The 13,677-nt window shown below is 45.0% G+C and overlaps 3 non-coding genes across 3 annotated transcripts; 1 reads left to right on the top strand and 2 right to left on the bottom strand.

Annotated features, from left to right (window-relative positions):
• Positions 1-75: 75 nt before the first annotated feature.
• Trnan-guu lies at positions 76-149 on the bottom strand. The gene has a single exon. It is a non-coding gene; the product is annotated as a tRNA-Asn (tRNA).
• Positions 150-4,945: 4,796 nt separating this feature from the next.
• LOC125620299 lies at positions 4,946-5,109 on the bottom strand. Its single transcript, XR_007351912.1, has one exon. It is a non-coding gene; the product is annotated as a U1 spliceosomal RNA (small nuclear RNA).
• A 3,924-nt stretch (positions 5,110-9,033) lies between these two features.
• On the top strand, positions 9,034-9,107 carry Trnan-guu. Its single transcript has one exon. It is a non-coding gene; the product is annotated as a tRNA-Asn (tRNA).
• The last annotated feature ends 4,570 nt before the right edge of the window (positions 9,108-13,677 follow it).

Genomic DNA, 13,677 nt, shown 5'->3' with positions numbered 1-13,677 from the left:
AAGTTTCTTTCTCCACTTTCAAAGGTAAGAATATCCTAAGAAAGGATCAAAGTATTTAAAAACCAGGAGCAAGCACGTCCCTGGGTGGGCTCGAACCACCATCCTTTCGGTTAACAGCCGAACGCGCTAACCGATTGCGCCACAGAGACGCCCTTGTCACCGCACTTCAACGTGGAGGGAATAATGACACAACTCCGAGTGTTGCCGCCAACTTCTTAGGACAACAAAACCTGCAAACTGCGACTCCGTGGAAGATCGGAGAGGTGGAGTCGCTGTGCGGCCACGACCCAGACCTGGGCGTAGGGGGTCCCGAGATCCCAGGGACAGCCGAACGGCCTCCCCCCGCCCTGCCCCGGCTGCTCCAGCGGCCGCGTCCCGCAGACGCCCGGGGCCCACTCCCCNGGCGCACCTGGGCAGGCCACCGTCCCTCCCTGGTGGTCTAGTGGCTAGGATTCGGCGATTTCACCGCCACGGCCCGGGTTCGATTCCCGGTCAGGGAACCTCTTTTGCCCGGCCTCCTCGCACCTGAAGGCCCTGGCCGCCGGCTGGGCTGCGGGGGGCCACTCCACAGCGCTCCCCTGCGCTCCCTTTCCCTGTCCTCACCTCGGCCCCAACCTAACGCAGCGCTTCCCTTCGCTATTTTCCGAAAGAAAACCGAAACCAAGGTCACTCGGACTCCGACGCCGACACCGCCGGGACTCCAAACGCGCGGCCCTCACCGGCCGCCTTCCCACCTCTGCTTCCTCCCGCCCTTACCCGCTGCCCACCCGTGGACAGGCTCTCCCGGACACCCCAGCACCCTTGGTGGACGGCCTTCAGGACCCCTCCTGCGAGGCCCCCGTCCCTTCAGGAGCCCCACACCCAGTGGTTCAGGTGGCGAAGCGCCGGGGAGGGTGGTGGCGCTCTCCCGGACGGAGAAGGCCGCAAGACTGAGCCCGAGCCTCGCGCTGCCCACAGCGAAAGCCAGGCCGGCGGCATTTCCAGGCCAGAAGACCCGCGTGGCCTCCCCCGCCCTCCCCGGCTGCTCCAGCGGCCGCGACCCGCATGACGCCGGGGCGCCCCCTGCCTGCTCCGCCCGCCCCCCGACGGCCGTCCCTGGGCTCGCGCTCCCCGCGCTCAGCTCGGCTGCGGTCGGGGGAGTCCGGCGGCAGAGCGGAGCTGGAAAGGGGAAAGGGGGACAGAAGCAGGGGAGGCTGGACGGCAGCGGGACCTTCAGTGTGCCTGAGCCTCAGAGGATTGGAGAAATCCTCAGAATGCAGGAAAGTGTCCGAACCGAGAGCGGAAAACCGACAGCAGACACGGGAGTTGACCAAGAAAGCAGCAAAGATGAAGATGATGATGACGACGACTTCGACGACGACGATGGGTCTTCACATTTAAAAAGGAAATAAAAAGCAAGACAAGGGGAGAAAATTGGTGCCAGTAGGTCTAGGCACGCGGCGGCGATCCCGCAGGATTCAGCGTACGGACAGACGGGGCGCAGGGAACCGGGACGGTGGACGGCGGCCCCCGCAGCCCCGCTTCTGGGGCGAGCCTTGCGGAGGCTGCGACCTGACCCTGTCACCCTAGGGAAGTCGCGAGCAGTGGGGAATGGGGGCGGTTAGGCCGTAGCTAGGAGGTTGGCGGGAGAGGGTCCTCGAGGTCCTCACCTTCATCTTTGTGGTGGTCACTGTTCATGTCGAACAAGGTGTTTCTCAGGACTTCAGTCCCTAAGAACAATTCCCTTTCTTTATGTAGTTGGGTAAAGAAACGGGCAGTCAGAATAGGAAAATGGTGAAGGACGTCAAGACCACCGTTATGTGCTCTATCGTGTCAAACAACAGCCATTTCCCTAAAAGGACAAAGACTCCATTCTTGCAAAAAACACAACTACACAAATCAGCTGAGCACGCACAGGCGACAATTAAAATCTGTTTTTTTTTCCTTGTGGGATGGGTTTTATTTTAAAAAAGAAAAAGAAACCTCATAAGTGAAACCATACAGTACTTGTCTTTTTGTGACTGGCTTTTTTTACTTAATATATTGCTCTGAAGGTTCATCCATATCCCAGCATATGTCAAAATTTCCTGCCTTTTAAAGACTGAATAATATTCCATTGTCTGCCTACCATCTTGTTTATCCATTCATTCATCAATGGGCACTTGGTGGCTTCCACCTTTTGACAATCATGGATAATGCTGGGCATACAAATATCTCCTCAAGACCTTGCTTTCAATTTTTTTGGGTATATACTCAGAAATGGAACTGCTGGATCACATGGTAATTCTATTTAAATTTTTTTGAGTAGTCACCATGGTGAAGGACGTCAAGGCCACCGTTTGATGTTACACCATTTTACATTCCTGTGAATAGTGCCCAAGACTTCCAGTTTCTCCATATCCTTCAACACTTCAACACTCATTTTCTGGTGTTTTTTATGGTAGCCATCTTAATGGCTATGAGGTAGTCATGATTTGCATTTTTACGAGTTATGAAAGGGGGTAATTGTAAATGCCTAGCATAGCGTTAAATGATACATGGTAAATGTTAGATATCTAACAACTTTGAAATAAGAAGTATAAGTTATAATCTTTGCTACCTTTATAAACTGGAAAGACATTGAAACTTACCAAATCCCAATAGACATGCCCATTTTCTGGTACATCATCAGTGACATTGGCATTTACTAAGGCACTACTAAATTATTGATAATATATTCACTTTTTAAGAGGACTCTGCAATATAAAGGAAAACGGAAAATACAAAGCTGAAGCCAAAGAAGTAGGTAACTATTAGTGACAATGCAAGTAGGATTCAGAGTGAGGGAACCAAAAGAGATGCCATGTCTCAATTCAGGCCTTCATTCCTGTTCCTCCCAGCCACTCCAGGTGACTCATCCTCCAAGATCAGCGTGGCTCAGATGAGGTCCAAAGCAGTGCAGTGGTTTGGTGTTCTGCTGGACCCTGTGAATGTGTTGTTCCCCAAAGCATGTGTTAGAAATTTAATCCTCAGTGCAATAGTGTTGAAAGGTGGGGCATAACAGAAAGAGTTCAGGTCCCAAGGGTACCACCAATCACAAATGGATGAAATGCCAATTAAAAGGGTTTGAGCCTGCAAATTCAGTCTCTTGATCTTTCTTGCCATGTGATGTCTTTCACTATGTTATGATGCAGCAAGTATGCCCTTGATCTTAGATGTCCCAGCCTCCAGAACCAAAAGCCTTTATAAGTTCTTTATAAATTGGCCAGTCTCGGGTATTCCAAATCAGAGCGTCTTTTCAGCAAGCCAGCTTCTTTAACAGCAGCTGGACATATTCCAGTCCTTTTCTTTTCTATCTCTGAGAGAAAGGGGCTCCTGTCACAGCCACAGAGTGGACGGACTTCTTTAGGACAGAATGCACTTGCGTACGAAGACGCGAGAAACTGCCCCTCAAGGACATGATCACAGCGCCGGATGCCCGGAGAGAAGTGTGTCGGTGCTGCTGGCAGCCTCGAGTGAGAGCCTCTGACCGCCGCAGAGCTTACCTATAGGCGCGAGCCCGCGACAATTAAAATCTTAACAGGCTACAAAGGGGTTAACTTCCCCTCATGGGCCTTTAAGGGACGTCAAGAGACCCTGGTGGCACTCTTACGCCTCCCCTACTCTCTGTTGGGGCTTCTGAACCTTAACCTCCTCTTTAATGAGTTTGCTTGCTTAATCTCGGCGTTTGCGGTGTTCATTCTTGGACTCCGTGGAATACTGACCGGATGCGGATCTCTACTGGTAATATAATGATGGAGTGTCATCTGGGGTTTAGGTCAGGCTGGGTCAGAGTTACCGTGGGGTGACTGTTGTTCTAAGATGGAGAATATGCTTCAAAATAGCATTACCTACGTCCAGTCCTCCCTAACAATTAGCCTTCTGCCTTGTGCCCAGAGCCACACGGTTCTAAATCCGAGTCCTTGTAACGTTGTGCTGAATCGTGCCCTGTTCACGGAGTCCATGAATGAGCACCATGAACGCCGCGGTGAACAGGCGAGTTTTATTTAAGAAAGTGATAGACGTCTCCAGAGGGAGGGGGATCTCCGAGCCGAGGATCCGCGGGAACTTACCTTTCTTTCTCATGTCCCCTCAGAGCTTCTTTCTTTATTAATCGTTGTCTTTCCTCCCTTCTCCGTATAACTAGGAGCACGAGCGCGGAGGTCAACCGTTAGCAACCCTCAGTTCTCTCCCTGGTAAGCAGTCGTCCCACTTTCAACCCTTAGCATTCTTGCCTACACCGACTGCCTGACCTTTTATACCTACCTCAACCTTTTGGCAGAAAATATCAAAAAGTGAGACGCCAGCTCTGAGTCTGATCTGTAGCTCCCACGAATTAAATGGGCATTAATCATCTTTCTGGTTGAGATATAGCAAATATTGGTGGTACTTTTAATGAAACAGTGGAAAGGAGGCGAGCGCACTTGATAGCGCGCGTACTCTTAAAGCAGACGGCAAAACTATAAGGGGGCCAGAGAAGAACGTAGAACAACATTTTTTAAAAGACAATAAAACCGCTTGAACATTATCTGACCAGCTCATGAAATGGTTCACGACGTCATCTTGTAGCGAGAAGATTAACAAAAGCGAGACAACAGTGAGGGAAGGTAGAAACCCTACCAACCTCTTTAACCTGGGCGTGGTCTGAAAGGATTCGTACGCCATTAAGCCGTCTGTCCTACACAGCACGCTCTACAGCAGGGACTCCATTGCCCCACGCACAAAAGAGAGATCACAGAATACACTAACTCAGTGGTTGGGGAGTCTGTATCATCTGGATAAAACCCATGCGGGATTACCTGGTGTATACTTCTAGTGAAGCAAAAAGTAGAAAAACTGAAATTTTCTACCAAGACAACCACTAAAAAAACCTTTTCTCTAAGGGGCTAAATTCACCCATTTTCAGCGGTGCGCTACACAATTAACTATTCTTTCAGTGAGACCAAGTCAGGGGAGAGCGCGAACGCAGTCCCCCACTACCACAAATTATGCAGTCGAGTTTCCCGCATGTGGAGAAACTGCAGGGGTCAGCACACCTCAAGTGCAATGGTAGAGCCTCACCCTGGGAGAACCACCTTCCTGATCATGGTATCTCCCCTGCCAGGTAAGTATGAAAATGTTCATGCACAGGCACAGTACAGCCTCCTCTCCCCTGACTGTACAGTCATGGTCACCAACCTCCCTTTCACTTGTCCATTGTGATTCTTCCGAACCACTCTCCGTAAAAGACTCCCACCCACGGTCACCCACAAGACAAGCCACAGCGAGCCAACACACTACCTTTCATCTATATCTCCCGACCAGCAGCCCCTGCGCCGCCTCATCTGCATACTTTACCTAGGTCAATACTTGGCCTAGGTCAATTCGGCCCACCTTTCCTCCCTGACTCTCAGTCTCCTCTTGATTTACAGCGGCCACAGTATTTTTCTCAACATGTTTTGGAGAGTATCCAAAGGAAAGGGGAAAACGCCTGTGGTGATTGGAATGAGGGTTCACTTTAAAAACATTTGGAGAAATTGTGGGATTTGACTAGAATACCAACTAAACTTTTGATAATCTGGTGGTATCTTCCACTGATGGCCTGATAACAATTTCTCATCTTCCTTAGTAAGAAGAGTTGAAAAATTATTCAAGGAAAAAGAAAGTGAATCCACTTTTAGATGCTTTACAAGTATATCCCACAGGATATGGCAAAGGCATGGGGCTACCATTGTTGTGTTATTCAATAAATCTCCTCTGCTGTCCCTCAAGGACAAAAGGACCCCCTTTCCTTCATTTGGGAAGTGTAAACCTGATGCTTTCTAGTTCTCACCATGAAGAATGGGGCCCAGAGACTACTGTAGGGGATCTGTAGTCTCTACAGATCTTCCTTCCTTCCTCCTCCTCTTCCCGCTTTTTTCTTCTCTTCCTCCTCTTTCTCCACATCTTCCTCCTCCTGTTATTGCCTGCTGATGGTAGTTGGATTCCTCAATTTTTTCCTTTCCCCATTGTTAGTCTCAGGAAGGTGGAGAAAGGAAGAGGGACTGGGGATAGGGGAACATGAAGAAAACCTAGTCCTTAAAGGCAAGGTCTTAGGTTTCAGACCTTGGTTGGGCTATGTGACCTGGGAGGAGTCACTTGTTCTCTGTGGGTCTCCAGGGGTTCATCTGCACTACAGCAGTGATCATGGGAATGGAAATAGATCCTTGGAGGGAGGGTATGCTGCCTATGGCTCGATTTCCACCTCCAAACACAGTCAGGCTCCCACAGTCAGGGCCTGAAATGATAAGCACTGTGCTAGCTCCAGTGAGTGCTTCTCCATCACAATTGGGGTTCTGTAAGGATGGCTGTCAATGGAGGGTAGGTGGAGACATAACAGCAAGTGGAGACAGTTCTGCAGGAGGCTGGAACCATCAGCCTCTTAAATCTGGGTTTGGCCTGAGAGTAGGTCAGCTCTGTTGCTGGGGGGAAGAGAGGATAAGGAGGAGATCTGGGGAGGGAGGGTCATGGGGAAGAGAGGTGAGATGTAAATTGAAACAGTGGGTGTTTGTGCCATGCTTCCAGCCAGGACATTATCATATGCCATCTCAGGGAAATCAAATGCTATGAGGAAATACCTGGAGCAGCCTTGCCAGAAAATGTCTTTGGACAGTATCCCTGCAGGCTTTCAGCAGATATGGAAAACATAGTTTGCAACCACAGGGAACCCTTGTAAGGAAACCCCAAAGAGCTTACTTTCACAAAGCACTTGACCATTTCAAGAGAAAATTTTTGAATTATTCTGTGAGCAGGAAGTGTCTAACTCCATTGGGACTCCTGAAACAGAACCCAGAAGATGAATGGACCTGAGATTCTCAAGGAGGAAACTGGACTTTTGCCAATGATGAGCTGGTGGTGGTGGTGGCAGTGAGCAGAGAGCATGAGTTTTTACTGACCTTCAGTAGCCCTGGAGAAAGGAATGATAAAAGGTGACATCCAAGTTCCTCAAAGATCTCAGCCTTTTCTCAGAAAAGACATATTCCTCCCCCTTATTAGTCCCCCACCCCCCTTATATCTGTAGTTCCTCAACCCTTAACCACTTGGAGCTGAGAAGCTGACTTGTGAGCAAAGCTCACTCTTCTCCAATCTTCTGTCACCGAATAAAGCCTTTCTTTCTCCCCCACACTGTTCTCCAGGACATTGGTTTTCCCATGGGATGAGCCTTGAAATGCATTAAATTAAAGGTCAAGCAGCAGACTGGAACAAGTCCCGCCCTCCTCCAATCTGTTCACTTCAAAAATGACTCCATGCCTGAATATATAGGCATGTAATATAAAATATAAAACTGTATCAAATAGGGCAAAATGTTTTAACAGGCTTTCTTCATAAAGGAGAACGTCTTATTGTCAAAAGTTATAAGAAAATATGCTTAACATCATTACTCGTTAGGGAATACAAATCAATTCCATACTGAGATATCAGCACTCACTCACCATTGTGGCTACATTTAACAGAAGTACTGCACCAAATGCTGACAAGAATGTAGAGCAACTTTACCATCATTGCTGGTGTGAAACTAGTCAAGAAGAGTGGCAATTTATAGTTACATTGAATTTGTACTTAGTTGATGACCCAGCAATTATAGTACTTGAATGAATCACAAGTGCACCAAATGTGGCAAAAATATTCATCAAAATAACTAATCAATAACATCAGAATTTAGAAGTGATTTAATAACTAGGCAGATATATCTCATGAACATAATGAGCTAATTGTAAAAAATACATAGCATTCCTGTAAATTGTAAGAATAGGTAATAGTAAGCTATGGAACAGTGATTAAGAGGGGTAGTTTAGGAATTACCTGGACAGGGATACTATAGATCTTTCTAAGATGATGACAATTTTCTATAATTTGAGCAGGGTGTTAATTACACTTGTTAAAATTAAAACAACTGCACTAAGATTTATGCGGTTTGTGTGAACTATAGTTCAGTAATTTACTGTCCCCATTGAAATCAGTAGATAGGGATGGGGATGGGGAATAGCAGGTGCAGGCAGTGACGACTAGTTTGGATTTCTTTTTAGTAAACGAATCAAAAGCTCATCAGTGTAAAAAGAAAAAACAAAAAAGTCCCACTTATATTTGAGATATATCTGTTAGGAAAATGCTCATGACCATAATATTTCATCAGTTATAGATAAAACATCCTTGGAAGGCAGCATTTCACCTTTGGAAATGTTTACTGCTTAACTGGGAGACAAAGAGCAAGCCCAAGGTTTCCTCTGGACTTGGCAGCCCCCAGGTTTTCGCACTGCGGGGTTTTAGTCCTCTTCTGACTGAATTGCGGTTAGAGGCCTGCAGTTTACTGTCCTCTCTGACAGCTAAAGCAAAAAACGGCCATCGTGCCTGAATCACAGAATACAAGGCTGCACTGTGACTCGGACTGGAATCAAGGTTGTTGCAAACACAACGACTATGACAGGATGTGAGTGGTGCACTTTTTTTTTTTTTTTTTTTTTTTTTTTTTTTGGATGTCTGGCGACCCCTGTGTGTTCCTCTGGGATGCGCTTCTCGGTTTCTCATTCTGCTACAAACAAAACCAACTCTCGGAATCCGGCCGGCGCCTCCACCTCTTGCAGGCGTCCTTCTCTCATCCACCCTCTGCTCTCTTTCGATCCTTTGCAATTTTCTCCTTCGACCCCGTTTCCGTCTCCGCTCTCGCCGACCGACCTCGCCGACCACCGCGGCCGCCAGGTAGAACCGGCGGATCCTGCCGACAGCCGCTTCCCTCGGGCGCCGCGCAGCTGAGGCCGCGGAGCTGCCGCCCCGACGCTCTGGACGCCGGCTTCCGAGGCCGCGGACGAGCCAAGGCCCGGGGAAAGCCGTGCTGCTGGCTGTCCAGCTTCAGAAGCCCCCAGCACACAGGTTTCCAAAGAGGCGCTCGCCCCGTACCATCCGGTTGCGACACCTGGGGCTTGCACAATTGTCTTGCACAAAACAGGACACACCCTCCCGCTTTCAGGCAGTCCGTGCTCATTTATGAGACTGAGGAAAAGGACACCCTCTACCACCGGCGTCTCTGTGGCGCAATCGGTTAGCGCGTTCGGCTGTTAACCGAAAGGTTGGTGGTTCGAGCCCACCCAGGGACGGGCTTGCGACCTTTTAAACAAGGTTGGAGTTTCCAGTTTCTAGTTACTGCGGCTGGACCTCGGGAAGCATGTGTCACTTTTAAATGCAAACTGTGTTTTCACTTGTTCTGCTAACATCTGTCATAAAAGCAGAAAAGTCCGTGCAATAGCAACAACCTTTACTCTTCTCCTCATGGATCTGGAAGTTAAACACTACAATGTACCATTAATCTTATGAATAATGGTGTAAGAGAGAGGAAAACAAACAGTTTATATATATATATATATATATATATACACTTCATTTTTGGGGGGTGCCAAACAAAATAGGGAAGAATACTTGTAACTATTACATCCTTATTTCTGCAAAAGCCCTTATGATGGTACCTGGTATTTACTCTGCCACAATCCATTTGCTGTGCCACAATCCATTTGCTGTGAAGTGAGTTCATTGAGGACATTGTACTGTCATGTGTAACTAATTAACACAAATAAAACATTATATATATAATATATATGAAGCATTGACGATATTAATGACATTAACAATAAATTAATGTAAGTCCCAATTACAATCATATCATGGAAAAAAAAGAATGACACAAGAACAATTGGTGTGGCCAGACTTGGTGGCAGACACCTGTAATACCAGTGACTCAGGAGGCTGAGGCAGGAGGCCAGCCTCACCAAATTAGAAAAGTTCTAGGCAACTTAGTGAGAAACTCTCTTAAAATAAAAAAATAAAATACAAAGTGCTGAGGATGTGGTGAAGCAACTCTGGGTTAAACGCCCCCTCAAAAATCTAAATAAACTGTAGCTAGTAAGGAGATTGAATTGGTAATTAAAACTCCTCCAAGAAAAGCCCTAATGGTTTTATTGGTAAATTCTACCAAACATTTAAAGAAAAGTGAACACCAATTCTTCTCAAATTCTTCCCAAATATTGGAAAGGCAGAAACACTTTCTAACACAGTCTTATGATGTCAGAAACACCCTGATACCAGACCCAAATGAAGAAACAAAAACTGCAAATTATGAACATTGATGCAAAATCCCTCAGTGAAAACTGGCAAAGCCAACCCAGCAGCATGCAAAAAGGATCACACACCATGACCAAGTGGGACTTATTTCTGGAATCATTTGTTCTTGGAATGGGTAGTTGAACATACAAAAAATTAATCATTAACAGAAAATTGATGCATTCGCAGGAAGAATGGGGAAACACATGATCTCAATTGGTGCAACAATGAAACATTTCACATGATTCAATACCTTTTTTATGAAAAACACTCAACAAAATTAGAAAGAAACTATCTCAACACAATAAAAGCCATATATGAAAAATCCACTATAAACACCGTACTCAATGGTGAAAGACTGAAATGAAGACATTCCACGTTCATGGATTGGAAGACAAAATCTGCTAAGATGTCAATACTATCCAAAGCAATTACAGATTTCATATATTCCCTATCAAACTGTCGATGATAGTTGTTAGAAAAAAAAAGTTCATCCTAAAATACATATGGAATCTCAAGGAACCTTGAATAGCTAAAGTGATACTGAAAAAGAAGACCAAAGCTGAAGCACTCACACTTTCTGATATCAAAACTTACTGCAAAGCTACAGGGATCCAAACTGTGGCTCAGGCATAAAGATGGACATATAGATCAATGGATTAAAATGAAGAGTCCAGAAATAAACTGTTACATATATGATCAAATTCTTTCTTTCTTTTTTTGGTCCTGTGGATCGAATCTGGGGTGTTTAACCATTGAGCAACATTCCCAGTTCTTTTAATTATTTTGAGACAGGGTCTCAACTAAGTTGTTTAGGGCCTCTTTAAATTGATAAGACCAACCTCAAACTTGTGATCCTCCTGCCTCAGAGTCCTGAGTGCTGGTCAAATGATTTTCAACAGGGCACCAACACCATTCAATGGGGAAGACATCTTTTCCAACAAATGAGGCTTGTGTGGAAACTGGATACCCACATCAAAACAATGAAGTTGGACCTTTCTGAACCTAACATTATACACACACATTAACTCAAAATGACTGATGATCTAAATGTATGGCCTAAAACAGTCTTGGAAAAGAACAAAGGAAAAGAGCTTCATGACATTGGATTTGGCCGTGACCTTTTTTTTTTTTTTTAATGACACCAAAGGCACAGGCAACAAAAGAAAAAATAGACAAGTTGGAGGTCATGAAAAATTTAAATCTGTACACCAGAAAGACCTTATAAACAGGAAAGACAAACTACCTAATGGAAGACAATATTTGCAAATCACATATCTGATCAGGATTCAATATCCAGTATATATAAAGATCTAAAACTCAACAAAAGAACAAATGACCTCATTCAAAAGTGGGCAACGGACTTGAGGAGACATTTATCCAAAGAAGACACACATATGGGCAACAAACGTATGGAAAGTTGCTCAAAATCACTAATAGATAGGGAAACATAAGTTACAGCCCAAGATGCCCTGTCTCTCCCTCCCCATCAAACACACACGCGCACGTGCACACACACGCACACACACATTAGGATGATTATTAATTAAAATAAAAACAGAAAACTGTTAAGTGTTGGTAAGGATGTCCAGAAATCAGAACGCTTGTGCACTGTTTTGGGGAATTTAAAATGGCATAGCTACTATGGAAAACAATATGGTAGTTTCCTCAGAAAAATTAAAAATAGAATTACATATGATCCAGCAATTAGGCTTCTTGGTATATGCTCAAAGGAATTGAAAGCAGGCTCTCAAAGCAATTGTTGTACACCTTTGTTCACATCAGCATTATTCAGAATAGACAAAATGTAGAAGCAACCCAAGTGTTTATGGATGGATGAATGGAAAAGCAAGATGTGATATATACACACAAAGAAATATTATTTAGCTTTAAAGAGGAAGGAAATTCTGACATATTCCACAACATGGATGCATTTCATGGCTGTTATACTTAGTGAATTATACCAATAAAATTTAAAAAAAGACAAATACTGTATGACTCCTTAGATGGGGCACTTAGGGTAGTCAAAATCATAGAGACAGAATGGTGGTTGCCAGAAGCTGGGACTGGAGAGAGTAAAGTTTTGTTGTTTAATGTGAACTGAGTTTCATTTTTGCAAGGTAAAAAGAATTATGGAGATGGATGGGGGTGATAGTCTCACAAAAAATAAATGTAGTGAATACATGGAACTGTACAACTAAAAATGGGTAAGATAATTAATTTTGTTATGTGTATTTTACCACACACACACACACCCAAGAACTAAAACCACACACAATGTAAGTTGATAGATATGGATTTCCCCTTAGCAGCTTCAGAAGATTTTCATATTAAGAAGGCATTGATCTGCTAAAACAAAACAAAACAAAAATCCCTTTCTTTTGCATTGCTTATTTTACAACCCACTGCCGCAGTCTGGCTGGGCACAAATCAGGAGCCACTGAAGCAGGAACAAACTTTATTTTTGAACTGCAGGAAAACACTTCACACAGCTCCCGGGGAATCCTCCCGGGGAATCCTCCCAAAGGCCAGGCGGCTTGTCCAGGAACCCCCAGCCGGAAATATCTCTCCCGGAAATCCCTCCTCCTGCACTTCCCCAACCAATGGGAACTCTCGGGGAATCCCTGGAAATCCCCACAAGAACTCCAAAGTAGTGCGAGAACTCAAAAGTAGCGGCAGAGGCGGATAGTAATGCCTCCCCTGTCAATCAATACTGTTGGCAAAATGCCAGGGGCCATACAGACTCCGAGTGGCTCTCAGCATTCCACAACTTTTCTCTCCTTCAATTCTTTATTATTATTATTATTATTAGTTGTTCAAAACATTACAAAGCTCTTGACATATCATATTTCATACATTTGATTCAAGCAGATTATGAACTCCCATTTTTACCCCGTATACATATTGCAGATTCACATCGGTTCCACATCCACTTTTTTACATATTGCCATACTAGTGATTGTTGTATTCTGCTACCTTTCCTATCCTCTACTATCCCCCCTCCCCTCGCCTCCCATCTTCTCTCTCTACCCGATCTACTGTCATTCATTTCTCTCTCTTGTTTTTTTCCCCCTTTCCCCTCACATCCTCTTATATGTAATTTTGTATAACAATGAGGGTCTCCTTCCTTTACCATGCAATTTCCCTTCTCTCTCTCTTTCCCTCCCGCCTCTCGACCCTGTTTAATGGTGATCTTCTTCTCATGCTCTTCCTCCCTATTCTGTTCTTAGTTGCTCTCCTTATATCAAAGATGACATTTGGCATTTGTTTTTTAGGGATTGGCTAGCTTCACTTAGCATAATCTGATCTAGTGCCATCCATTTCCCTGCAAATTCCATGATTTTGTCATTTTTTAGTGCAGAGTAATACTCCATTGTGTATAAATGCCACATTTTTTTTTTTATCCATTCATCTATTGAAGGGCATCTAGGTTGGTTCCACAGTCTAGCTATTGTGAATTGTGCTGAACATCGATGTAGCAGTATCCCTATAGTAGGCTCTTTTAAGGTCTTCAGGGAATAGTCTGAGAAGGGCAATAGCTGGGTCAAATGGTGGTTCCATTCCCAGCTTTCC

The sequence above is a fragment of the Marmota marmota genome, unplaced genomic scaffold (genome assembly GCF_001458135.2).
Source record: "Marmota marmota marmota unplaced genomic scaffold, marMar, whole genome shotgun sequence".
Taxonomy (NCBI): domain Eukaryota; kingdom Metazoa; phylum Chordata; class Mammalia; order Rodentia; family Sciuridae; genus Marmota; species Marmota marmota.
The sequence above is the reverse complement of the archived record's forward strand: the minus strand, read 5'-3'. Positions and strand labels throughout refer to the sequence as shown.